At 39.3% G+C, this 26,988-nt stretch overlaps 1 non-coding gene across 1 annotated transcript; it reads right to left on the bottom strand.

The window, feature by feature from the left end:
- Positions 1-20,554: 20,554 nt before the first annotated feature.
- Positions 20,555-20,657, bottom strand: LOC149843255 (small nucleolar RNA R71). The gene has a single exon (XR_016431215.1). It is a non-coding gene; the product is annotated as a small nucleolar RNA R71 (small nucleolar RNA).
- Positions 20,658-26,988: the final 6,331 nt, after the last annotated feature.

Genomic DNA, 26,988 nt, shown 5'->3' with positions numbered 1-26,988 from the left:
ATTTTTGTACTTCCTATATTACCCGATAGAAATGTTCCTTTTCACCTATTTTCTTGCTACAATATTGTTATCATCACAAAATTTTTACTTTTGCAAGTCAAACTGACCTTTGAAAAGTTTTTGAAAATAACTCGCCTCCGTTTTAAAATGCGGGAAAATTCCGTAGAATGGGACTCGCCTGTCGGTACGAGGTTCAACCGTTCCTGCCACCTTTAACAGGGGTAATTGAACCAAGGATCAATCTTATGCTCTACTCTATTCAACTTGTCTAAATCATATTCTAATTTCTAAATGCACATAGAATCAGGCATGTGCTATGAATTTTCAGAAAATGCACATTTTGAAAACATGATGTTTGCTTTAAATGATTGAAATATTTAGAAAATGTAAATCTTGGAAATGATATCACATGAGAAATCGTGAATTAGGACTTGAAAAAATATTTCCGAGAAAAGTAAAAATCGATTTCTGGGGAAATCTTGAGATTTTATGAAAATCAATTCTGAGAGAACTTGGTTTTTCTGAATTCCAACTTTGAACTATAACTTGAAATTTCGAATTTTGAACTTGAGAAACACTTGAAACATACTTTGAGATTTTCATATTCTGAGAAAATCGATTTCTTCATATGACTTAGAAAATTTTGAGAAAACTGATTTCTCTGAATTGAAATTTGAATTGGAATTGGCAAATGCATGAAATGATTGAATATGGATTTGAGAAATACTTTTTGTATTTTTGAGAAATGCAGTGCATTTTGAAGTTAGCCTAAGAGTGTAGGCTGAATGTGGCTAATGTGAAGATCATAAATCTAAGTATCATTCATATTCTGACTATGGCCATAAATACAAATTCCACCAAGTTTATAAACTTCATAGAAGCTAGTGCATGTGCCATTCGTGTAGACCATAGTGAATTCATAAAAATATGCATGAATCATCATCCATCACACATTAACATTATAAAAATAAACTATATGCAATGCAACCTAAGCTAAGCAGGAAATGTAAATTCTTATTCCAAAGTTTAATTACAAGTTACATCACTATTGAAATTTAAATACATGAAAAAATAAAGTCTTCAATGTACCTGCAAAACTAGAAAACTTGGTTAATGAAAATATGTTGGCTTTTCTAGATTTATCCAACAATATCAGGAAATTGTTGGATTTTGCTAGATATAAGCCTTTTCCATGATTCTCTTAAATCAAAATTGATAAAATATGAAATAAAATTGAATAAATAAGGAAGATAAGATATGAAATTTCGAAATTGGTGTCAAAATGACCAAAATACCCCTAATAACAAGACTATGGCCTTGAAATTAGGGTTTTTAGAAATATATTTGGTAAAGTGCAAGTTTTGAAATTCAAATGAAAATAAACTAGGCTAAAATATGATATGACATACTTAAACACATGAAAATTAAGGTTAGGGATTTCGAAATTTAGGTCAAATGACCAAATTGCCCATGATAGCAAGACTATGGCCTTGAAATCAGGGTTTTCTGAAATAGATTTTGGTAAAAACTTAGGTTTTATGCACTAAATGAAATCAAATGAGCATCAAATTAAACCTAAAGCATCCTAATATGATTATGAACATGATTAAACCCTAAAAATATATGCTTATGCACAAAAATCCAATAATATCACAAAAACTGTGATTTTAGCAGTGTTTTTGGATCTTTCAGGAACCCGGTTTTGCAATTTGCTTAATTCAGCCATCAAATGGATTCCAAAATCCATAAAAATTGGTACCTGCACTTGTTATAACCCTAATGTCGAATTGGAATTATAAAAAATAAATTTTTTGACATTAAATTAATCCGAAAATTGCATTAAACCCTAAAATATGCTATTTTTGACCTAATTCACCAACCAGTCTCAATCCAAGACCTGAACTAGGAGTCAAATCTCCATGGAAATTTATGAAATTTTACAGAGACTAACTAAGAAGAAAAACAGAGATTTCTCAATTTACAGATCGGAAAAATCATCTCCGGTTAGGGAGAAACCCTTCCGGCAATCTGAGCTAAAATATACCACTTTTAACAGGGATTAAAACAGCTATTTCAGATTGAAAATACAGACATAAATAGCAATCCTAAACAAAAATCTCTGAAATTTTAGTGGTGAACAGTAGACAGAAAAATAATAATACTCACTTTTTACAGATCATGAATTGGATCTGTGGTTTGGTATTTATGACTAACACAAGTCTGATTAGGGTTTTGGTAAACCCTAACGAGTTTTAAATTTAAAAACAGATTCTCTGAAAGGGGAAAAATACTAAACAGTGATTAAAAAATCCGAAAATTTCACAGCAGACATATCTACTCAATGTGAATCCATAGCACTTTACAGATCTAAAATCGGATATAAGATGAGAGAAATATCATCACAACAAGTTACCTTCTTGATTTTAACCACGATTTTAAAGCTTTAAAAACCCGATTTGATGTCTGATTTTTTTGACAGGGTTCTCGAGATCCAAAACCTCTGATTTTTCTACAGTAACTCAATAACTCATGCATGCATCACATATAAAAAAATCAGAAATAAACAATTAGAACTTCCATCCGAAATAACAGCATCTTTGCTGTTCTAAACTTAAAACACACAGAAATTTAAAAAAAACTTGGAAAACCATGCATTAACTAATGTAAATCAATAAAATAAACCATAAAACAGTAAATAAAAATTATTTTTATGCTGTAGAACGTAAAACAAACATAAATAAACCATGAAAATAAAATAAAAACAGGGAATCAATGGCTGGAATTTGATATCACCTTTAAAACATAGATTTAACCCATTAAAAAGGGTAAATCATATATTTTATTGGTTAATAATATAAGGAATCATATTAAAATCAATTCTAATGGATTAAAATCCCTATAAATCATCCAAAACAGGGTTAGATCACCTTCTTGGATCGTTCTTGCTGATTCTTGATGGTTCTTGAGGTGAAACCATGGTTGATCTTCCATAAGGAGGGGTGTCCAAGCTTAAATCTAGGTTTAAAGCATGAAAAAACATTAAATAAAATAAGAAAAGTGAAGAAGTTCATACCTTGGAGTTGCAGCAATGGAGGAAGGGCTGGAGAGGAGAGAGAAGCTCCAATATTTGCTCCCAAGGTGGCTGGAAAAATCGTCCCCCCTATGGGGGCCTTTTATAACAATTTTTTAGGTTTTAAAAATTAGCAACTTTGAAATTTTTGGACTTCTAAAGGGGGGGCGATTTTGGGGTGGAGTTACCTAACTACCCCTAGTCTAAATTATCCTAAATAATGCCTAATTAACCCCTAGCTAATCCTAAAAAATCCCCAAATGTGATGCCACTTGGCATTTTCCACATTTGGGTTTTTAAAGTTCTTTAAAAACCTTTTAAAACACTAGTTTTAAAATCCAAAGTTCAAAATGAGTTTTTAAAATAACTTTTGACTCTTCTAAATCTCTAACACTAACCAAGACACTGACTAACCCTAGTCTAGCCATGACTTACTCGAATATGCACCACCCCGGGTGGGCCCTACTTGAGTTTTTCAAAAAAAGATGATTTTAAAACTTGAAATTGAAGGATTTTTCAAAAGATTTTCAAAAGTAAACTTTGAAATTAAATTTTTTGAAATGGAATAGGGTTCTAACTAGGTCAGAATTCCTCTGGATATGGTTCCAACTGAGTGGGCCCATATCGATTTTTGAAAGTTTTGAAATAACTACTGAAAACAGCTTTGAAAAAGGGGTTAAAATCAATATTTGAAATTCAAGATCTCTGAAAATAGGGTCTCAGGTGAACTGGAACTCCGAGTCAGAGTCCTAAACTCTTAGGACTCTGAGATTTTAAATTTTAGAAAGCTAAATAAAAGGTTTTTGAAAGATTTTATCAAGAAACGATGAAATAAGTCAGAAAACACAGTCAGGGTTAGACTCCTAACTTGACCGAACTCTAAAATAGAGTCCTGAACTAACTGGACTCTGTAAAATGACCTAAATTTTGAAAATAATCGAAAAAGACTAAAAATGGAAGTAAAACAGACTCCTGACTGGATTAGGACTCTGTCTCAGAGTCCTGATCGGACTGAAACTTTCAAAAATTTGAGAAATTTGATGAATAGAGGAATTCAGAAGCGACACCACCTCAATGGGTCTCATCTGTGAATTGAAATCGATTAAAATGTGAATTTGGAATGAATCCAGATTATTTTCTGAGAAAATACTTCGAAATATAAAGTCCTGGGGTTGGAAAATGACAGAGCATTGAATAAAAACCCAGGTTTTGAAATTGATTTTGAAATAAAGCTTTAAAATTCAAATCTGGATTGAATGTTTTGAAATAGGAGTGCTGGATCTCGAAAATGAGATGCAATGTCATACAATGCTATGCAGAATACGTGCAATGACATGCAATGATCTGTAATGACTTATGAAATGGACAAACACTGGATGAAGGTAAAAATTTGGGGTGTTTACAGATGCCCCTCTTTACTGCTAAGCCGGTTGAAAGCCGAGCTTAGTGGCAAAGAAAACACACCAAATTTGGACTATAAAAATGCCCCAGTTAGATGAATCTGACTGGGTATGAAAGAGTTAGTTCAAAGGATGATGATAGATATGAAATGAAGAATAAGGAGAAAATTTTATTTCGAAAAAAAAAAGGTGAGATTCAGGTTTTGCCCTTAACCTGGATGGGACAGAAAATACCTCGTATGGAAGGAAGCTCAGGCTTAACCCTTAACCTGAAAGGGGACGATACCTCATGGAAAAACGAGGCTCAGGCTTAACCCTTAACCTGAAAGGGGACGATACCTCGTGGAAAAATGAGGCTCAGGCTTAACCCTTAACCTGAAAGGGGATGATATACAGAGTCCTCGAATGAAGAAACCATGATGGGACCTTCGAATTTTGCACAATAAATCCGAGAGGGGTTTGCAAAAGGAGGAAAGGGGGTTCCCTAAAGCTTGAAAAGGGATTGATCTTGGACGTTTCATTGCTAAGACTGAATGTCTTTTAAGACAGATGACCTTTTGCGGAAAATTCAGGTTTAACCCTTAACCTGAACGGGAATTGTCTATGGTGGGACAGTGGGGAGCACAGGGAAGTGTGCGAATTTGAGAGCCCAGGCACTCAGATCAAAACAAGAAGGGAAGGATCTTGGACAACTCCCATCATCCGATCCTAAAAGGGATAACAACAACGCCTGGATACATCAAAATAAGCATCAAGTTCTCACTTCATGTCAGGATAACTTAAAAAGATTGCCAATAAGATAAAAAAATTGTAGTTAATTCAAGAATGATAAGCACATATATATATGAAAAATATTCCCTCTTTTCTACCTGAAGTATTACCTCCGACTGGGTTTAACTCCGTAGAATCAAGATTCGAATTCAAATTACTTGCAATTGACTTTCCTTCAAGGAGGCTATCAATTTCCTTGATATGGACGGAAAAGAACGTATTCTTGATATTGCGAGAGCTATTAGCGAAAGGATATTGATAAAAGAATTTCACAAAATTAAAGAAGATTCTTGATAGATTTGGCAGTCTGATATCCTGGGATTCTTTTCTCATGATGATCTTTCTGCACTCTTTTTTTTTTAAAGCAGATTGGAGCTCTCTTGGATTTTCCGGGAATTACATCATCCTTCATTTTGGAGATGTCCTGACTTGTCTCTCTCCTTTTTTTTTGGAAGGGTACGTCACAAACTCCTTCATCTCAGAGATGTTCCGATCCTTCTTTTCTCTCAGGGATTATATTGACGGTTATTGTCTCATTGGTTGGAAATCTCTTGATGATAGCTGAAATTAAATATCTTTTAGGGTTTGTCGGTAGGCTCATCACACTCGCCTTCATCTCGATGGTGATCTGAACTTTCCCTGGAAGGATCCGTCACAAACTCCGTCATCTTGGAGATGATCCAAATCTTCTTTGGCCCCGGGGGTCGACTCGCTTAATTCGCCTTCATCTTGATGACAATTGAGAGATCCCTTTTGCAGATATTTAATTGCAGCTTAGGTGATTGAGGAGATATGGAAATTGAGTGGATTTTTCTGTATCACCCAGGATATTTCGACTGCTTATTTTCCAAGAATGATATTTAAAAGTGTGCCATTGACTGTGATCAATATCAATCACTTGTGGCTTTGCAGCAACATTGAATTTTCTTTGCTGGCCATATCGCGGATTTATTCTTCATCCTTTTGGTTGGCCAATAGAAAGATTTTGAATTTTGAATCCTTTTTCATAAAAGCTTTGTCCTTTCGGAAGTAATACTAAAGGTATTCTGAGGTACAATTTTATGCAGTAAAGATTTTGAGATCAACAACTATTTTTCATGACAAATTGGCAAAATATTCCTGAAATCCTTGGTGAAAGAAATCACTTGAGATCTAAATGACACATCCGTGGCTAGATTCTCCTGTCTTTTCCCCAAAGGAGAGGCTCAGACTTGACCCTTACCTGAACGGGTAACAAAAGATACTCCTCTCTTCCCTGAAGAGGAGGTGTTTGCAAAACGAACTTTCGAAGAGAAATAGAGTTTTCGTCAAAACTCCCTATTTCTAGGCTTCTCTTATGGAAAGGGGGCCGCTAACAAAGATTGAAAGGATATCATAGAGGAACGAGTCCATCACACTCTCCCTGGAAAAAGGGTCCTCGACGACGGGGGTGGCCTAACAAAAGACATTTAGGGTTACAAGGAGGACGAGCTTCCGTCGAAACTCTCCCTAGAAAAAGGATTCCTTGTGTGACAATAAAGATTATTTTGCAAACTGTTCGTGAATCACGAGTGCCTTCAAACTCTCCCTAGAAAAAGGGGTTCAACGAACGAACAATAAAGACATGCGAAAAGAAACGAGCTCCCTCGAACACTCCCTGGAAAAAGGGTCCCTCGCAAGAGAAAAACTTGGCGATTGATTTTGATAGCTTTTGATAACTCAAAGAACTGCTTGATAACACGAATGACTAGAGGTCTTTACAAAATCGGCAACCCGAATGTCAGATTAACAGAATGGCACGACCCAAGGGTCTGATACAGATTGCTTGGTTCGCAGGTCTAAGGATTGAGCCTGAATCTCAATGCGAGAGTTATGTTGCGACCAGTATGAAGACCGAACTTTGACAAAGTACCAATACGAGCACTGTATTTTAAAAGATTACCAGTACGAGCACTGGATTTTTAAAGGATACCAGTACGAGCACTGGACTTTAAAAGGCTACCAGTACGAGCACTGGATTTTAAAAAGTTATCAGTACGAGCACTGTATTTTAAAAGATTACCAGTACGAGCACTGGATTTTTAAAGGATACCAGTACGAGCACTGGACTTTAAAAGGCTACCAGTACGAGCACTGGATTTTAAAAAGTTATCAGTACGAGCATTGAATTTTAAAAGACTACCAGTACGAGCACTGGATTTTTAAAGGATACTAGTACGAGCACTGGACTTTAAAAGGTTACCAGTACGAGCACTGGATTTTAAAAGGTTATCAGTACGAGCACTGAATTTTAAAAGATTACCGGTACGAGCACTGGGTTTTTAAAAGATTATCAGTACGAGCACTGGGTTTTTAAAAGATTACCAGTACGAGCACTGGGTTTTAAAGATTACCAGTACGAGCACTGGGTTTTAAAGATTACCAGTACGAGCACTGGGTTTTGAAGGGTCATCAATTGGCGATGACTTGGACGACTTGCCGGGGTCTCAGGATTTATCCCTTATCCTGAATGGGAAATTCAATGCAAATTGATGTAGATGAATGCGTGCAAATGCAAATGGATGCAACTGAGTGCACATGCGTGCAAAATGAGAGATTTATTAGATCCTGCCTGCACACAAATTGTTTTGGATAAAAGGCAACTTTAACAAGAATGCCCCAGTATATTCTGGGGAAGAGAGATATTTTGACCAAAGAATAATTGATCATTTATTGAGGGGAATTTTTGAAGAATACAAAAGATAGAATGGAGATTTTCTAGGTATAGAATTTCTTCAGATGTCGAGCATTAATGGGGTCGGATAGTTCTACCCCGTCTGCATTAATCAGACGATATGAATTACGGGGCAACGCTTCTTTCACCACGTAGGGGCCTTCCCAGTTTGGTGACCATTTGCCACGTGGGCGATGCTTGAGATAAGCCGTTGATCTAAGGACCAAGTCATTAACTTGGAATCTCCTTTCGACGACTGACTTGACATATTGCCTTGCTATCCTCTGACGATAAGACTGAGCGTGTTCTGCTGCTTTGAGTCTTTTTTCATCGAGTAAATCTAACTGTACCAATCTCTGTTGCTGATACTGATCGAGTGGTAGCTCTAAAAGAGATGTGAACTTAAGGGCGGGTTTCTGAAAATGAAGAGGTAACACCACCTCAGTCCCATAAACAAGTTCTGAAGGAGTCGCATTGGTTGGGGTTCGAATGGTAGTTCGATATGCCCAAAGTGCATCATGAATTTTCTCGTGCCAATCACGACCCGTCTCAACGGTTCTTTCCAAGATGCGAATCAAACTTTTGTTGGTTGCTTCTGCCTGACCATTTCCTTGTGGATAATAAGGAGCTGAAAAATGATGATGAATTCTGAATTTTGAACAAAAGATCTTCATTCTCTTATTCTTGAAATGAGTACCATTATTTGACACGATGTCGTGCGGTATACCGAAACGACAAAGAATGTTCTTATGAATGAACGAGACTACATGTCGACCTTCCACTGTACGCAGAGTGACGGCTTCAACCCATTTGGTGAAATATTCTGTTGCGGCAAGGAAATATTTATGACCATTAGAAGCTGAAGGAGAGATGGGTCCTACGACGTCGAAGGCCCACATAGAAAATGGCCATGGAGACACGACTGATTGCAAGTACGTGGCTGGCGCATGAATGGATGGTGCGTGTATCTGACACTGAATGCACTTCTTCACAAAACGATAGCAGTCTTGCTGCATGGTTCTCCAATAGTATCCTGCCCGAATGATTTGTTTAACAAGAGTTTGGTAGCCGACATGACCACCGCAAATACCTTCATGCGCTTCTCGTATGATTTCTTTGGCTTCTTCTTCGTCTAAGCACCTGAAATACTCAGAATTGAACCCACGACGATAAAGAACATTGGCAAGGATAAAATAGCGGGCGGACATATGCTGAATTGCTTTTTGCTCCTTCTTTGATAGTTCTGGTGGAAGCTCACCAGTTTCAATAAAGTTTTTAATATCTTGGTACCAAGGCTTCTTTTTCTGTTCCGCCTGGTTGACTTGCATTACCGGAACGAAGGCAGGTTGGTCAAGTCTACCGATTTCAAAGGAGCGACAGGATTCTCCATTTCTGAAAGACATAATGGAGCCTAGGCTGGCCAAACCATAAGTTATTTGATTAAACTCTCTTTTGATGTGGAAAAGCTGAAATTCATCGAAATTGTTGATAAGGGATAAAACGATCTTTTGGTAAGGGAACAATTTCTGATCTTTTACCTGCCATTCAGCTTTGACTTGGCTGACGACGAGCAATGAATCGCCGAAAGCGTGTACCCTCTGAACATTGAAGTCTTGCAAAATTCTCATACCTTGTATTAAAGCTTCATATTCAGCCATATTATGGGTACATTGAAAATTCAGTTTCAGAGAAAAGGGGATCATCTCTTTCTCTGGTGTGATCAGCAAGATTCCGACTCCTATGCCGGCCATGTTTTTGGATCCGTCGAAAAACAGATTCCAAACTGGGGATTGTTGAACATTACAGATCCGCTCATCGGGAAAGCTATCCTCGATTCTAACATCTTCTGCTAAAGGAAAATCTGCCAATTGGTCTGCAATTGCTTGACCTTTGATAGATTGCTGAGAAACATACCCCAGATCATACTGCATTAACAGGACTTGCCACTTAGCAATCCGTCCACTAAGAAATGGTTGTTCGAGAATATACTTGAGAGGATTAAGTTTTGAGAGAATCTTGACTTCTGATGCTAACAAGTAATGTCTCAGCTTTTGACACATCCATACCAGTGCTAGGCATGTCTTTTCTATTTGAGAATATTTCTTCTCGTAGTCAATAAAAGTCTTGCTTACATAGTAAATGGCATGTTCAACCAAACTACCTTCTTCATATTGTGCCAAGAATCCGCCACAAGCGGCTTGGTTAACTGAATCGTATAGCAAGAGAGGCTTTCCCAATTCTGGTGGCTTTAGAACGGGCGGATTAAGAAGATATTTCTTGATACGCTCAAACGATTGCTGACACTCTGGTCCCCATTCAAATTTCACTCCTTTTCTAAGTAGATGATTGAAAGGTTCACATCTCATGGCAAGGTTGGATATGAATCTCCGAATTGATTGCATACGTCCCTGAAGACTACGCAATTCCTTAAGAGTAGTTGGAGGTGGCATGTCAATGATGGCCTTTGCTTTAGCGGGATCCATTTCTATCCCCTTTTTGCTGACCAAGAAGCCTAGCAATTTGCCTGATTCAACTCCGAAGACACACTTCTGAGGGTTGAGTCTTAGCTTATAAAGAATAAGCCGCTTGAAGACTTGACTTAAGGCATCGATATGATCTTCTTATTCTTTGGATTTGACCAGGATGTCATCAACATATGCATCCATAGTCTTGTGCATTTGATCATGAAAAATGGCAGCCATTGCACGCTGATAGGTTGCCCCAGCATTTTTGAGCCCAAACGGCATGACTGTATAACAGAAAGTGCCCCATGGCGTGGTGAAGGATGTTTTGGATTGGTCACGAGTGGCTAACTTGATCTGATTATATCCGGAGTATCCGTCCATGAAGGAAAACATGGCATGCCCGACCGTGCTATCAACTAGGAGGTCAATATTTGGGAGGGGATAGTCATCCTTCGGAGTAGCTTTATTGAGATCGCGAAAGTCGATACAAATTCGCACTTTGCCATTTTTCTTGGGAACTACAACGATGTTCGCCAACCAGTCCGGATAATCTATTGCTCGAATGAATCCTGCTTTAAGCAAGTCCTCAAGTCCTTCCTTGACCTGTTGCTCGATTCGAGGATCCATTTTCCTTAACTTCTGTTTAACAGGTTTCGCATAAGGCTTCAGAACGAGTCGATGTTCCACCAATTTAGGATCTAAACCGGGCATATCTTCATAAGTCCATGCGAATACTTCTTGGTGCTACTTGAGAAAGTCAATGAGCCTTTCCTTCTCATCTGTACTTAGGCTGGTGCCGATCTTGAGAATTTTCGGACTATCTTCTGAACCAATATTGATGTCCTCAGTCGGATCCTGGACTAGGGTCGATGGTTCATCTTGTTTCTGAATCGCTGCAAATTCTGGCAACTCTGGAAGCGACGAATCGAATTCTGCCATTTCTTCTGACTGCTTTGTGACCTTACTGTCCCCTGCTCTTGCTCGGATCCGATATATCTTTGCTGGTTTCGATAGGATTGAAGGATTAATGACTAACCTTTTTATCGGTTGAGAAGACATTCTGAAATTTTAAAAAGGAATAGCTTTTAGAGAAAGCTCCTTTACTATGACATAAATTGCATGGGAATAAAAAAGATAAGAACAAATGAATTTTGAAGACAAATTGCAGAGGAATAAGAGAAAGATGACATCCAGATAGACGAGAAAATTGATAACTTTATTGAAGACTTGAAATGAAATAAGGGCATTTAAAAATGAACTGAAATGGGACATTGTCCCTACAAACTGCAAAAATCAAATGAATGGAATAGAAAAGACAGATGGTAGAAGATTTTTAATGGATCCCTTTAATGAAGACAGTATTTTTGTGAGATCTTTTGCCCATGAATCCTAGTCCTGCCCTGCGCGGATGATGATCAGGGATCACTGGCTCTAGCCGGCCATCTCCGTTCTTGCCCAATCCTTTGAAAGGCTGATAACCATGCTTCAGTAACAGGTCAAATCCTTTCTTGGTCCTAACAAACTGCGGGAAAATAGGATGGTCCTTGAAAGTACTGTAATCGAGACGACCTCCAATCTTAAAGAAATGTGGTCCTTGCCATTAGACCATTGCTGCGGTGTGATTTGTCTTTGATGTTGCTCCTAACTTTAGCATTTCAAGGCTTTCACTGAGAACAATTTCTTCACTTTCTCTAATGCTAGGGATATCAGCAGTATAAGTTGGCCTAGGGATCATAGGCTGAGGTAGCCTCTCTTCAGGATCTTCCCCCAAAACAGTAGTTATCATGCCGCCTTTAGACCACTTGATGCACTGATGCAGAGTGGATGGCACGGCGTTGGCATTATGAATCCATGTTCTTCTCAGTAGAAGATTATACGTTGGCGGCACGTTAACGACATGGAAAAGCACTGTATGAACAGAGTAGTTGATAAATATTTCCAAGAAGATCTTTCCCTTTGCTGTCTGTCCATGATTATCAAACCCATAAATGGTGATCGGATCCGGTGTATACTCTTCTTCTTTTATACCCAGAGCCTTGGCAGTCATCTCAGGACAAATGTTGAGGCTACTGCCTCCATCTACAAGCACGTGGGGTACAGTCATTCCCCGGGTTTGCACCACAATGTACAAGGCATTGTTATGAAATGCGTGAGGTTTTGGCAAATCCTCATCTGAGAAGGTTATGGGAGCATTGGTCATGGCTTGATTAACGATCCGAGCCATGTCTTCAGGTGTGGTGTCTGGCTTGACCTTGATCTTTCGCAGTAAATCGTCCAGGACTTGCTGATGCTTAGGAGAGGCACGTGCCAACTCAAGGATAGGGATATTAGAGAGGGCAGTGATTGGTCTTTGTACCGTGTCGATCTTTTCTTCTGGTTTTCTTCCTTTTTCCGAAGTAGATTTGACAAGGCTCTTGGGTAACCAGGGCATTCTTTTGGCTACCTCTGGAGATACTCCAGGGGGTTCTCTCGAAACTTTCAGCTTACTGAATGCTGAAACGAGGTCCATCTTTTGAGAACCGGACTGGGCCTTATACAACACTAATACCTGATGTTGCACCTTGATATCACTGCTAGGGCATGGTCGGATATGATCTTGTGGCTGAAAGGGATGATCAGATATCATTGCTGTTGAGTGCTGCAAGAAAGATTGTTTTAGAATCTCCATTTTCTCATCTTCAGCCCCTTCTACTAACAGATTTTTGTCAATATAATCTTGTATGATGTTTTTGAGAACGAAACAGTTCTCGGTATCATGTCCCACAGTTCGGTGGAACTTGCAGAATCTGTCCTTCATTTTTCCCATAACCACTGGCGGGTCAGCTACCCTTGGAAGTTTAATCATATCACTGCCGAGCATATATTCTAATACTGTCTCGAGTGACTGGTCTAGAGGAGTAAACTTGCGGTTATAACTCCATCCTTCCCGCTTCGGCTTTTCTTGTGGTCTTGATCTTTGTTCGAGGGTCTGCTGTGGCTGCTTATCATATTGAATAATCGACTTGCCTTTCTGATCACTTTTGTTGGGATTTGACCCTCCTGAAGCATAACTATGATTTTTTCTATTTTCTTTGCTCTGATTCTTGCTGTTACTGGCAGAGTAGGTAAAATGGGCTTTCTTCTTTGATTCTTGTTGACTGTTATTCTTTGTAAACATAAAACCTTCATAAGACCCGTTCTCCATACTCAACTCGAGCCATTCGGCTCGTTCTGTTAGTTCTATGAAGCTCTTCGATGGAGATGTAGAAATTAGTCCCCTCAGGGGTTGCGAGAAGTTGCTCAGGATCAAAGATAGTGCGTGTCTTTCTGCTATTGGCTCGCACATCTTATTGCAAGCGGATCTCCATCTATGAATGAAATCCCTGGCCTTCTCGTTTTCCTTCTGCCTCAGACTGCAGAGATGACTGAGAGTCGGGAGTGCTTCAGCATTGAATAGAAAGCGCTTAATAAATAAATTGACCACTTTGTCGAATTCTTTCAGTTCTATCGGATTAATGTGCTCTGAGTACCACTTTGCTGCGACACCTTCCAAACTGCGAGGGAAGCAGAGAAATAAGGAACGATTGTTCCTCTTGAACCTGGAACATTCTGGGAAGAATAGGGCGAGATGCGCTTTTGGATCGCCCGAACCATCAAACTTGATAAATTTCTTGGGGAGATTATCAAGATCATCATCCCCATCCAGTCCATCATAGAAGTCTTTGCTGGTGAAGACTTTCTTGCCCTTGTCGTGGGCTTGCAGATCCTTAACCATCTTCATCACATCTTTCAGTTGTGACTGCGTAGGGTCATCAACCGACTGATTCTTGGATTTGTAGGCCGACCCCTGCCCCTGAGTCGACCTTCTGAATTCATACTTATTTTCACATTCCTTGTCAGCATTGTCAGCTGATTCTGACTCATCAGATATTTCCTCGTGACGACTCTGCTTTTTGCTGATCTTCACATTCTTGACGGCCTTACCCTTATCTTTCTGTTTGGTCTGAATTTGCTCAGTACTGACCTCAACTTGCTCTGCCAGCATCTTGGTCATCATTTTTTTGAACATGACGTACATTTGGGGATCGATGCCATCATCCTCCTGCTGACCCTGACTCTGAATTGATCGAGGTGAGTCAATCTCTTCTTCTGAAGCTACTGAATACGCGATGCCTTCAACTGATGCGGCTTTCTTTCTGGATCTTGTATCAACCATCGGGTATCGCAAATGTTCTCTTGGATATTGCTGATGCTCTCTGCAGGGCAGAACTGATGGTTAGGCTTCTGAAGGAAATTTGGTTTGGAGGAAAATATTTGTTGAGAATTTTGGTAGACAATTGAAATAATATCTCATTACTAGGGATTGAGTCGTCGCTGGGATTACGACAATTGTGTTGCTATTCTTTGCAGGATAAACAACTGAAAATATGCCTTGTTACCTAGGCGAGGTCGTCAAACCAATGTAAAATAAAGGAATTTTTATTGAGAGGAAAAACATGATTTTATCAATAATACACTTGACAGAGGGGAGGGGGACAGACAATTTTCCACCACTCCAAATAATCAGAAGATACACGAGGACCAGGAAAAATAGTAAGACTGACAAAGGAATCCCAACCATGTCTGGCAGAATGGTATGCTCCGGACCACTGATCTGATGCGAGATCGAATTCCGGCAGAACTCCGGCTAGTGGACGAATCTCTACGCGCTTCTGCCTCTAAGAGAACTGCCTGACACACCGCTCTGGATGATAGTATGCGCAGAAGAATGGGCCAAGTAGCCTGAATCGCTTGCCATAAGCATAAGTGCATCTCGGAGGTGATTCCTGACGATCAAAGTAATCCCATACGACCTCTTCCTCCTGAAGGTTGTCGATCAAGAACCGGTATCGCGCAACTGGAAGAAGCTTTTCACCATTGTATCTGAAGGAACTGGCTCGGACTGGCACATGTCGGAGGAACCAAGACTGCAAGGCATAGGTGCACCCTTCGACTAGGATCGACTCTCCGAGTGCGAAACGAGTCAACCCTCGGTATAGAAAAGTGATGATGCATGAAATGCACATCATGTAAACAAGTTTTTCATGCATTTTGTATCAAGTTTAAGGTTTTAAACCCATGTTTAGATGTGTTTTGATAGTAAGGGGCTATGGTTCGAATTTCAGAAAAATCAGAGTTAAAATGAGAGAGTTATGGCTATTTCAGTGTTTGGGCACGAATTTCGAGGTGGATCGGATCCATATCCGACCCAATTAGGTCAATTGGACCTTGGATCAATTCTTAAAAAGCCCAAAATCCAACCCACACACATATCCATACCCATTTCAAAAAGTTTTGCAGAAAACCCCTCAGAAAGTGGCGCCAGTAAAATATTTTTTTATAACCTTGTTTCTGAAAACTATCAAAAGTATAAATTATAGTTTCCAGCAAACCCTAGGCGTCTTTGGCATTGAGATTGGTGCCTCCTACAGTGATTCTAGCTCCAACACCTTCCAACCACTCATCCCACTTCATTTCCATCGAAAATTGGGTTTTTGCTTGGAAATCAAGCATTACTCTATCTCTCTTTCCATTCTTTTTCGTTTCTTTAGTATCCTTGCTGCGTTTTCTCACCATTTGCTGTGTTTTTGCAGGTGTAGCAGAGGTGGAGACCATTAATCTTGCTTGGAAGTGCGAAACACCCCAACAAGATGAGCCGGCCCTACCTCCATCCAGTTTTCTAAGCCCTCCGATCGCGAATCGGCACCCGTTCCATCTTCGGTGGATCTCCAACGTGTTGCAGCTGTAGATATCCTATTCGTGGTGACATTCCAGCATTCTCGAACCGTTCGGGACGTCAATCCAAGGCCATTGTCCGCTCTCTTCTTCCCCACGATCGTCGGATCGCCCTAGAGGTAGATCTTCTTCTCCCTTTTCTTCTAGCTAAAACCCAAATCGTGTGTGCTTGTTTTTCGTGTTTTCTTTTCTGTATGTTTGCTGTATTTTTCGTGTTTCAACCTTAGTATAGCATTCGTGCACTGACCAGCACGTTAGATCTAGGTGTTGTTTCATTGTTTCATGATTCAAGGATCGATTTTTATTGTTTTTATGCAAAACGTGTAAATCGGCTAGAGGTTCTTCTAGCCGATTTGTTTATTTTTGTTTACAGCGTGTTCTACAATGTCTTTTTACAGAAAACTTGTTTTAAAAAGTTTATTTTGATTTATTTTGGGCGTTGGGGCTGGATCAAGGAACGTTTTTATTGAAAATCAATAAATCGACTAGATCCATTCTAGCCGATCTTGGTTCATTTTGAGTTTGAGCCTTTGATCGGTTTTTGCAGAAAAACTGGGTTAGCAGACCTCATTTAAATTATATTCAAGTTGAGTTTGCTGAAGATTCATGTGGGTTTGAGTCTATGTTGTCGTGTGATTTGTCTTTCGAACCCTCTTTGAATTAGGAGTTCCTTGGTGTTAAGTGTGTGTGTTTAGATTGAGTAATTCGTGTGTGTTGCTGTATGTGTTGCAGTTTAACAGCCTCATCAAATCCATGTTGGTCAATATCATTAGCTTAGGATTAGTCTAAATATTGTTTTAGTCATTTTGTGTTTTGGGTGTTGATTGTTATTGAAAATATAAAAATCAAGGTTATCGTTTCCTAGTTGTGGTGTCGTCCATTCTTGGTAGGGTCTTTCATAAATTGTTATAGTGGAAATTCTTGTCTTTTTAGTTCTTCATGCTATGATAGTTTAGATCTTGTTTTTGAAATTGATTTTCGATAGTTTAGGTTGTTAGTTCTAGTTGGCTATAAATTTAGATGCATGATTTTCATGATAGTCTTAGTGTAACTTGTTCTTTGTCATTTTGATTTTAATTCAGTTTTAGGTATTCTTCTTCCCCAAGGTGGGGCGGCAGCCATTAGAGCTCCATTTGAGCTCTAGGCTACTTTTGGTAGTTGTAGCATTGTGGTAAGTTTTAGAATTTAGGCAAGTGTTTTTAGTGTGTCTAGATACATTGTATTAGGGGAGTTAGTTTTAGACGTTTTAGTGGTAGTTTTAGGAAGGTTGAAATAGTAGAGTAAATGTTTCAAAAAGAAAAGCATTTTGAAAAACAATGATTGCTCCAAATTCGTTGGATTTTCTTTTAGGTAAGTTTGCAAATTGGTTCAAAGAAGGAAATTCAAGATAGCATCAAGAATTTTTGGAAAGTTGAATTGAATATCAAATCTTTTCTAAAAAGGAGCTCACGTTTTTGGATAGAGGAATTTAATTGCTTTCCAAATGCGTTTGGAAAGTCGAATTCATTGAGACTCTCTTGATTTGGATGTTTTCCATTAGCCTTGAAAGATTTCCAATAAGATAACTGCTCCTAGCTGGACGGTTTTACCTTTTTACTTTTTTTTTTTCAAATTGCAAATTAATGCAATTCAAGGCAAGCAATCAGGATTTGGACGATTTTTGGATTTAGAAAGTTTTTCAAACTTCTATTTGAGCATTTATTCTCTCTTGATCTTCTAACCGTTCATATTTAGTGAGTCAAGATTTAGATTTATTTATTTTAGTTAAGTATACTAATCTTAGTTAGGCATTAGATGTGTAATTAATTAAGTTTTAATTAAGTCTTGTCTTTTAGGCGTGTAATTAATAGAGTCATAGTTTATTAGTTTTAATTATTTAGATATTGACCTTAAGTGTTTAACTTAGTCCTTGTTTACAATAATTGACCTAACTTAGTCAACCTAGTTGACCCAAGTAAGTGAGTCGTGCCCATAGTCTCGGTCGAGTACACTTAGTGAACCCAGTCATTCTAGTCAAGTGTGGCGTAAACCTAGTCCTATCTTAAACCCACCACTAATTGGTAATTAGAGATTTAGTATGTTTATTTTTAAGTTAGACTAATTTCAGTATAAGTTAGTGTCAGTTTTCATTTAATCGATTTAGTAGATTTTACATTGCATGTTTAATGTGTGTTTGATAATTGTCTTCGGTAGTTATTCAAATTGGCTCAACTGCATTTAGTTTGTATTAACTGTATTCATTCATTCCTATAGCTAAGTGCATTTTTAGGTATATTAGTTATAATTGCATTATTAGTTCATTCAATTCTTAGTCATAAAGTGCATATCATATTTCATTTACCTCTCATTTAACATTATTGCATTTAACATCAGCATATAAAGTGTCATTCAGTACCATTTAGGATTGCATTAGGGTTAGATTGCATTTTTAGTGTTTAAAATAGCTTTATAAAGTGAATAGTGCATTGCATCCGAAACCCGATTTTTGTCTTGACGCACTATCATAATTTCATGTGCAACAATTTCGAGTTTTCAAAATATTATTTTTTTATTCACTTTATTGGTGTGTGAACTGTATGCAGACCAAATTTCAGCTCAATCCGAGTTGGTTTGGTCTGATTTTTAAGCGTTTTGTGAAAACCGCTTTTTCTGGTTTTTAAATTACAGAACCTTTGATATCCTGATTTTTCCCAGATTTGAAACGCTTATATCTGGAGTTCCAGATACTTTTTTTTAGTTCTGTAAAAACTGTCAGATTGTTTAATCTGTCAGTTGCAGAACAGAACAAATTTCGGAAAAATCGGACTTTGTTTGCCCTGTCAAACAGTGGTTTTTCGATAACCTGTCAGAATGCTATTTTACACTAGTTAGGGGCAGTTTCGTAATTTTCGTAGTTTCAGTAATTTAGACTTGTTTTCCATAATTTCTGCATTTTAGGATTTGCATCATCATCATACAGCATTAGTAGAGTGAAATTGGGTAATTTTAGAATTAATTTAGTATTTTATTTAATTTTTGTTTGATAAATAGCATTTGTTTTGTAATTTTCGTACAATTAGAAATAGTTTTAGTTATTGTTTTAATTGTTAGAATAGAAAACTAACTTTGTATTTTTCTGCATTTTTAGGTTGAAAAGCATATTTAGTGTCCAGGGTTATTGACCAAGTGAGAAGATTCTCTACGTGGCAAAAAGACGGAAATACCCTTGGCGTGGAGCAGAAGACTGATTGCTTGATTACTTTTCGTTTAGTGATTATTTGTAGTGGTATTAACTTTATAATTGTAGGTTGACATTTGTCATTAATAAATTAAATTTTATAGAAATATTGTGTTTAATTCCTGTTCCCTGAGGATTCGACCCGTACTTACCACTTTGTGAAAAGTCGGTTTTTAAATTTTTGGTTGACGATTTTCCAAAAGTTTTATTGAAAATAATTGTTTTAAAAAGAGCATTCCAAAATATATCAACCAAATTTTGGCGTCGTTGCTGGGGAACGGCAAATTAATTACTTTATTTCTTAGAGTTTGATTTATTAATTTGTTTAGTTAGCTAATTAGTTGTTTTATTTTTAGTTAGTAGGATTAGTAAGTGAATATAGGATTAACATAGTTAGTAAATATAGGATTCACGTTCTGTTCTTTCTAGGATTCACTTAAAATTCATTCTGCAAGGAGCGATTAGACAGGTGGGTTTTAGAAAAACTTAGTTTGTGATTTCCTGTATTTATCTTTTCAGTACGTTAGAATAGTTTAATTTGTTATTTCATTTACTTAGTTAAATCATTCTGACATAGTTAGTTTAGCATATTTGTTTAGTAGTTGTTATTTTGTGTATTTACATTTTAGTACCTGTGTTAGTTATTTTTTTTTTTTAGAATTAGGTCGTTTGCTTACATCTGGTCTTAGTACCAGTGTATGCAGGGGCGACGAGGTCTAGGAACCCCATTACACCCATTTGTTGACAACCCAGAGAGAATTTTACATTCTCATCGAAGTTCGGCAACAATGGCTGATATGGATCCTCCACCTCCAGTTCTTTCACGCCCTCTGCGGGAATACTTCATTCCCACAGACTATGTTCAGGCATCCTGCATTCGGAGACCCGATGTAGGAGCGCCTCATTATGAGATTAAGGCCAACATTATTCAGATGCTTCCATCCTTTTATGGCCTTAGTCATGAGGATCCCTACCGACACTTAGATGAATTCCTCGAAATCTGTTCTACTGTTAAGATACAGAATTTCGATGATGATGCTTTAAGGTTGACTCTATTCCCCTTTTCATTGAAGGACAAAGCCAAGTATTGGCTAAAGTCCTTAGATTCTGTAGAAATAGAGTCATGGGATCAATTGCAACAGGAGTTTCTTCGGAAATATTTTCCCATTGGTCGTACGAACCAATATCGTAGAGCCATCACTAGCTTTTCAGAGCTAGATGGTGAGCGCTTTCATGAGACCTGGGAGAGAATGAAGGATCTCCTCAGGAAATGTCCCCATCATCAGGTGCCGAAATGGCAACTGGTGCAGAGCTTCTACGATGGATTGTCTGACAAGAATCGTCAGATGATCGACTCTTCATGTGGAGGGACATTCATGCTGAAGAGCGAGGATGAAGCATGGAGGTTATTTGATACATTGGCCGAGAATTCTCTCCACCATGCTTCGAGCTCTCATTCTGATAGAGCCACACCTAGCATTCAGAAGAAAGCTGGTGTTCTTGAAGTTGGTCCATCTACTGCACTACAGTGCAAGGTAGACATGATTGCTCAGAAGCTGGACCAGCTTCTCTCAGGACCATCCACTACACAGCAGGTGTGTACTCTTTGTGCCAGTCCGGCACACGAGATCACTGAGTGCCCTTCGGCAGCTCAGTACCCTGAATTTGTTCAAGAACAAGTTCAGGCAGCTCAGGGTTACGTCAGACCGCCGAATAACCCATTTTCATCGAAATATAATCCGGGTTGGCGTAACCCTCCCAATTTTTCATGGAAGAATTCACAGTCTTCCATGCAGATGCCTACATCCTCTCAGCCAGTTCGGCAACCATCTTTTACTCAGTCATTTCAAAGACCGAACTATTCGCAGTCTTCTTCCTCTTCAGTTCCTTCCCCGATTCAGCAGGAGTCTACCCCGCAGACATCTTTTGAGGAAAGACTTCTCCAGGCATTCCAAGAGGTGAAAACCTCTAATCAGAACGCCTTCGAGAAGTGTAGCCAAATTTTGAGCTCACATACGCAGTCCATTGCGAAGTTAGAGTCGCAAATGGGACAGTTAGCTGAGGCTATTAGTAGGAGACCCGAGGGTACATTGCCGAGTCAGGCTGTCATGAACCCGAAGGGTAAGGACCAGATGACTGGAGGCCTATTTCATACCGAGACACAGCAGCAGGCCAAATCAGTTATGGCCCTGAGGAGTGGACGTGAGTATCATGTCAAGAGCAGAGAGCGAGAGAGTAGAGAGAGGATACATGAGCCAGAGACCATTGTTTCACCCACATCGGCTCAATCATCATCCCCATCCCCAGCATCACCTTCACCATCTTCATCATCTTCATCCTCAGAGAAGAAGAAGAAGGATAGGAGTGAGCCTTCTCACAAAGAGGAGGAGCCAGCAGAGTATATTCCCCCACCACCTTATCCCAAAGCATTAGAGTCTCCTGGTTATAGAGGGAAGCAAGGTGCGAAGATCCAGGACATGCTTGACATCTTCAAGCATGTGCAGATCAACCTACCTTTGCTCGATGCTATTCAGCAGGTGCCGGCATATGCCAAATTCCTGAAGGAATTATGTACGCAAAAGCGTAAATCTAGAGAGCGAGTTCCTAACAGGGTCCATCTGACTGAGCAGGTGAGTTCAGTACTTCAGCATCAGACACCACCAAAACTCAAGGACCCTGGAGCCCCTATCATTGCGTGTACCATAGGGAACATCCGGATAGAACGCGCATTGCTCGATCTTGGAGCAAGCGTGAACATTCTGCCCGGATATTTCTTTGATTCTTTCGGGCTAGGAGAGATGAGATCGACTCCGATTACACTGCAGCTGGCAGATCGTTCCGTCAAGGTACCGAGAGGTGTCTTGGAGGACGTGCTAGTTAAGGTGGATGACTTTTATTTTTCAGTCGATTTCATTATTCTTGATATGGAAGGTGTAGATAGCCAACACCAGACTCCGATTATTTTAGGCAGACCATTCTTGGCGACTGCCAATGCATGCATCAACTATAGGACCGGAGCCATGGATCTCTCATTCGGCAATAGGAAGGTAAAGCTGAATATTTTCAATGCCGCAATGGGACCAGCAGGAGACATGGACTGCTTTCATGTAGACATTGCACAGGAGTTAGTGGAGGAGCAGCCCGAGTTGTACATTACTAAGGATTCTTTAGATTTGTACCATATAGAGAAGAATAGCGGTGTAGATAGTGTAGATGTGTCTAGAGTTTCGTCAGAAAGACCACCTTGGGGAGCGGTCAGGGAGCCTCTTCCACCACTTGCTGAGACCCCCGCCAAGTCTTCGATCGAGTCACCTCCGAAACTTGAGCTGAAACCCTTACCGGATTCACTCAAGTATGCATACCTCGGAGATGATGAGACTCTGCCTGTGATCATCTTGTCTTTGCTCACTGAGGAGCAGGAACATAAATTGCTGACTATTCTTCGAGAGCACAAGGCAGCGATTGGATGGGGAGTTGCTGATCTAAAGGGGATTGATCCTTCATTCTGCATGCATAGAATCCATTGTAATGAGGAAGTCAAGCCATTTAGGGATATGCAGAGAAGGCTAAATCCCAACATGAAGGAAGTGGTGAAGAAAGAGGTGGTGAAGTGGTTGGATGCCGGAATCATTTACCCTATTTCCGATAGCCAGTGGGTCAGTCCGATTCAGGTTGTGCCGAAGAAGTCAGGACTCACTGTGGTAGAGAACGAGAAGGGTGAGAGAATTCCGATGAGGACCACTACAGGATGGCGAGTCTGCATCGATTATAGGAAACTGAATATGGCAACTAGGAAAGATCATTTCCCATTGCCATTCATTGATCAGATCTTAGAGAGACTCGCAGGGCAGAGCTACTATTGCTTTCTAGATGGATATTCAGGATACAATCAGGTAGCTGTCCATCCTGACGACCAGGAGAAGACCACGTTTACATGTCCTTATGGCACCTTCGCGTTTAGACGTATGCCTTTTGGGCTCTGTAATGCCCCGGCTACTTTTCAGAGGTGCATGCTTGCTATTTTCTCGGACATGATTGATGATGTGATGGAAGTTTTTATGGATGACTTTTCAATGTATGGCTCTTCTTTTGAAGATTGCCTCCAAAAACTTGCTCGAGTACTGAGTAGGTGTGCGGAGACCAATCTCGTTCTGAGTTGGGAAAAGAGCCATTTTATGGTCCAGGAGGGGATTGTGCTAGGACACATTGTGTCCAAGTGTGGTATTGAGGTTGACAGAGCAAAGGTGGAATCTATTTCTCGTTTGACTCCACCCACCTCTGTGAGGCAGATTTGATCATTTTTAGGGCATGCAGGATTTTACAGGCGGTTCATAAAAGATTTCAGCAAAATCTCTCGACCGCTTTGCACGTTATTGGAGAAAGACCAGCCCTTTGTTTTCGGTGAGGATTGTATGAAGGCCTTTGAGATTCTCAAAGAGGCCTTGATTACTGCACCTATTTTGAGACCTCCAGATTGGACTCTCCCATTTGAGATTATGTGCGATGCATCTGATTATGCTATGGGGGCCATTTTAGGACAACGCATTGATAGGAAGCCCTATGTGATCTACTATGCGAGTAGAACTCTGTCTGATGCTCAGATGAATTATACTACGACAGAGAAGAAGTTACTTGCGGTAGTTTTCGCATTGGATAAATTTAGGTCCTATTTACTCGGTTCGAAGGTGGTTGTCTATTCTGACCATTCTGCATTGAAATATTTGTTGAATAAGAAAGACACCAAACCGAGATTGATTCGTTGGGTCCTACTACTACAGGAGTTTGATCTCGAGATTCGAGATAAGAAGGGAAGTGAGAATGTAGTAGCAGACCATCTTTCCCGACTGATCGTGGAGACCACGCAGGATCAGAAGCCGATCAACGATTCTTTCCCCGACGAGCAGATCATGTCAGTTAGTACATCGCAGTTACCCTGGTTTGCAGATATTGTGAACTATCTGGTTTCGAGGCAGATACCTGAGCATTGGAACAAGAATGAGCGTGAGAGATTCCTATCTCAAGTGAGGCACTATTATTGGGATGAACCAGAGTTGTTCAAATACTGTGCAGATCAGATCATTAGGAGATGTGTTCCGGAGGAGGAGTACCAGTCCATTTTGAATTTTTCCCATTCGTTAGCTTGTGGAGGGCATTTTAGTAGTAGGAAGACAGCTGCAAAGGTTTTGCAGTCAGGATTTTATTGGCCCACACTCCACAGGGACGCGCATGAGTTCTGTAGGCGATGCCTGCGATGTCAGCAGATTGGGAATATGTCCAAGAGGGACATGATGCCCTTGCTTCCGATTTTGATAGTCGAGATTTTTGATGTTTGGGGCATTGATTTCATGGGACTATTTCTGCCTTCATTCGGAAATTTATACATTCTGGTGGCGGTTGATTATGTGTCCAAGTGGGTCGAGGCTGTGGCAACCAAGACCAATGATCATAGAGTAGTGCTTAAGTTCATTAAGCACAACATTTTCAGTCGTTTTGGGGTGTCACGTGCGATGATTAGCGATGGTGGCAAGCATTTTAGGAATATACAGATAGCTTCTCTGTTGAGAAGATATTCTGTCAATCATAGATTCACCACTCCATATCATCCGCAGACTAGTGGACAGGTTGAAGTGTCCAATAGGGAGATTAAGCGAATTTTAGAAAAGACAGTTCGTCCGGACCGCAAGGATTGGTCCCAGCGCTTAGATGATGCACTTTGGGCATATAGAACTGCATTCAAGACTCCTATTGGCATGTCCTCGTATCGCCTTGTATTTGGGAAAGCATGCCATCTTCCTGTTGAGCTAGAGCATAGAGCGTACTGGGCTATCAAGAAATTGAATTTTGACCTCACCCAGGCTGGCAAAGAGAGAGCACTGCAGCTCTCAGAATTAGAGGAACTCAGGAATGATGCATATGAGAATGCCAAATTATATAAAGCTCGCACAAAAGCATTTCATGATAAGCATATTATCAGAAAAGTGTTTGAGCCAGATCAGAAAGTGTGGCTATACAATTCTCGTCTACATTTATTCCCAGGGAAATTAAGATCGAGATGGACAGACCCGTATATTGTAAAAGAAGTATTTCCCCATGGAGCAGTAACATTATTCGATCCTATGACCCAAGGTACATTCAAGGTAAATGGGCAGAGACTGAAGCCATTCATTTCAGATGCCTTGCAGGATGGTGAGTGTGAGATAGTGCATCTCACGAAGGCATGAGAATTCGACCAGAGGGATGTATCATATGTACATTAAATTATTTTTCATTTTAGTGTTTTTCTGTCCTTAGTATTTCATGTCACATGTACTAACTTGTGTTTTGATGTATGCAGGATGAATTTAACATTTAGTGTATCAGTTACCAGGTGCATGGAAGAGCTTTCAAAGAATTCAAGGATCAGATGAAAATCAACTTCAGAAGCTCAAAGCAAATCAGGTTGTATCTATCCTTTCTCCCATATGTTTGTTAGTGTTTTTTTAGGGTGCATTTGCATTACATGTTTATTCATTTTGTATGCCACTAGGGACAGTGTCATTCAAGCATGGGGGGGTGGTTTAGATGCATGCACACAAAAATACAATTTTTTTTTTATGACTGGTAATCAAAGTAGGCATTTGAGAACAAAGTGTAGCATATATGATTGTTTTTGGCATAATCTAACAGTTTATAAATTTTTAAGCCCCATAAAAATTTTATTTTCTGAACTGAGTCAAATAGAGTAGTTATTCATGAGAAAATTCAAAGAAAAGATAGTACTCGATTGTTAGAAAATTTTGAATCACTTTTGTATAAGTATGCACAGTATGTTTTGAGGAAGAAATAAGCAATGGAAAGATGTGTTTGAAAAATGAATTTAAAAGAATAGAACTACGTTTAGTTGTTGATGTCTTTGTGAATCCTAGTAGTGGAACTCAGACACGAGATGAAGTGTTTGAGTATCTTAACGAAAAGGATAACGAAGGAGATCATCTTCTTGTCTAAGTCTATATCTGTGGCCTTTGTAGTTCGAGTAAGTAGAATCTGAAGGGTGTTTTACACCTGGTGCCCCAAAGCCAACTGGTTTGGGAGCCACCGGTTCGAAAGCTTGTTACATGGATTGCATAGAAAGCCTAAGAGATAGAGACATTGCACATGACAAGAGGAAGACTATACGTAAACTATTAGAATAGAAGGTCTAGTGACTCGAGCAATTAAGTCCGAGGGATACTCTGTATCTAGTGCCCTAAGGTCGGCCGACTTGGGAGTCACTGACCCAAAGCTCGCTACACGGGTCACGAAAACTGAATATTCAAAATAGTGCTCATATGAGAAGAATGCGCAAGAAATCAAAAGTTGAAAAAAAAAAGTGAAAATGAAAGAAAAAAAAGAATGTGCTGAATGAGGAAATTTTCATTGCTTAGGCTTATATGTGTATTATTGTGCAGAAAATATACAAGTGAGAATAAACGAGTAAAACATGAGAATACTTGACTTTAAGAGAAAAATCATGAACTAGTTACAATATTAGAAAAGTGAAGAAAATTTTTTTTTACTGTGGCGGCATGAGATTTTTAAACTTGTTTTGAGAATGTCAATTACTTGAAATATTTGTTCCAACTGCATTCTTAAGAGCCTAA

Source organism: Nuphar pumila, chromosome 3, assembly GCF_984573655.1.
Source record: "Nuphar pumila chromosome 3, dmNupPumi1.hap1.1, whole genome shotgun sequence".
Classification (NCBI taxonomy): Eukaryota; Viridiplantae; Streptophyta; class Magnoliopsida; order Nymphaeales; family Nymphaeaceae; genus Nuphar; species Nuphar pumila.
Note: the sequence above shows the minus strand (reverse complement) of the source record. Positions and strands in the feature narration are given on the sequence as shown.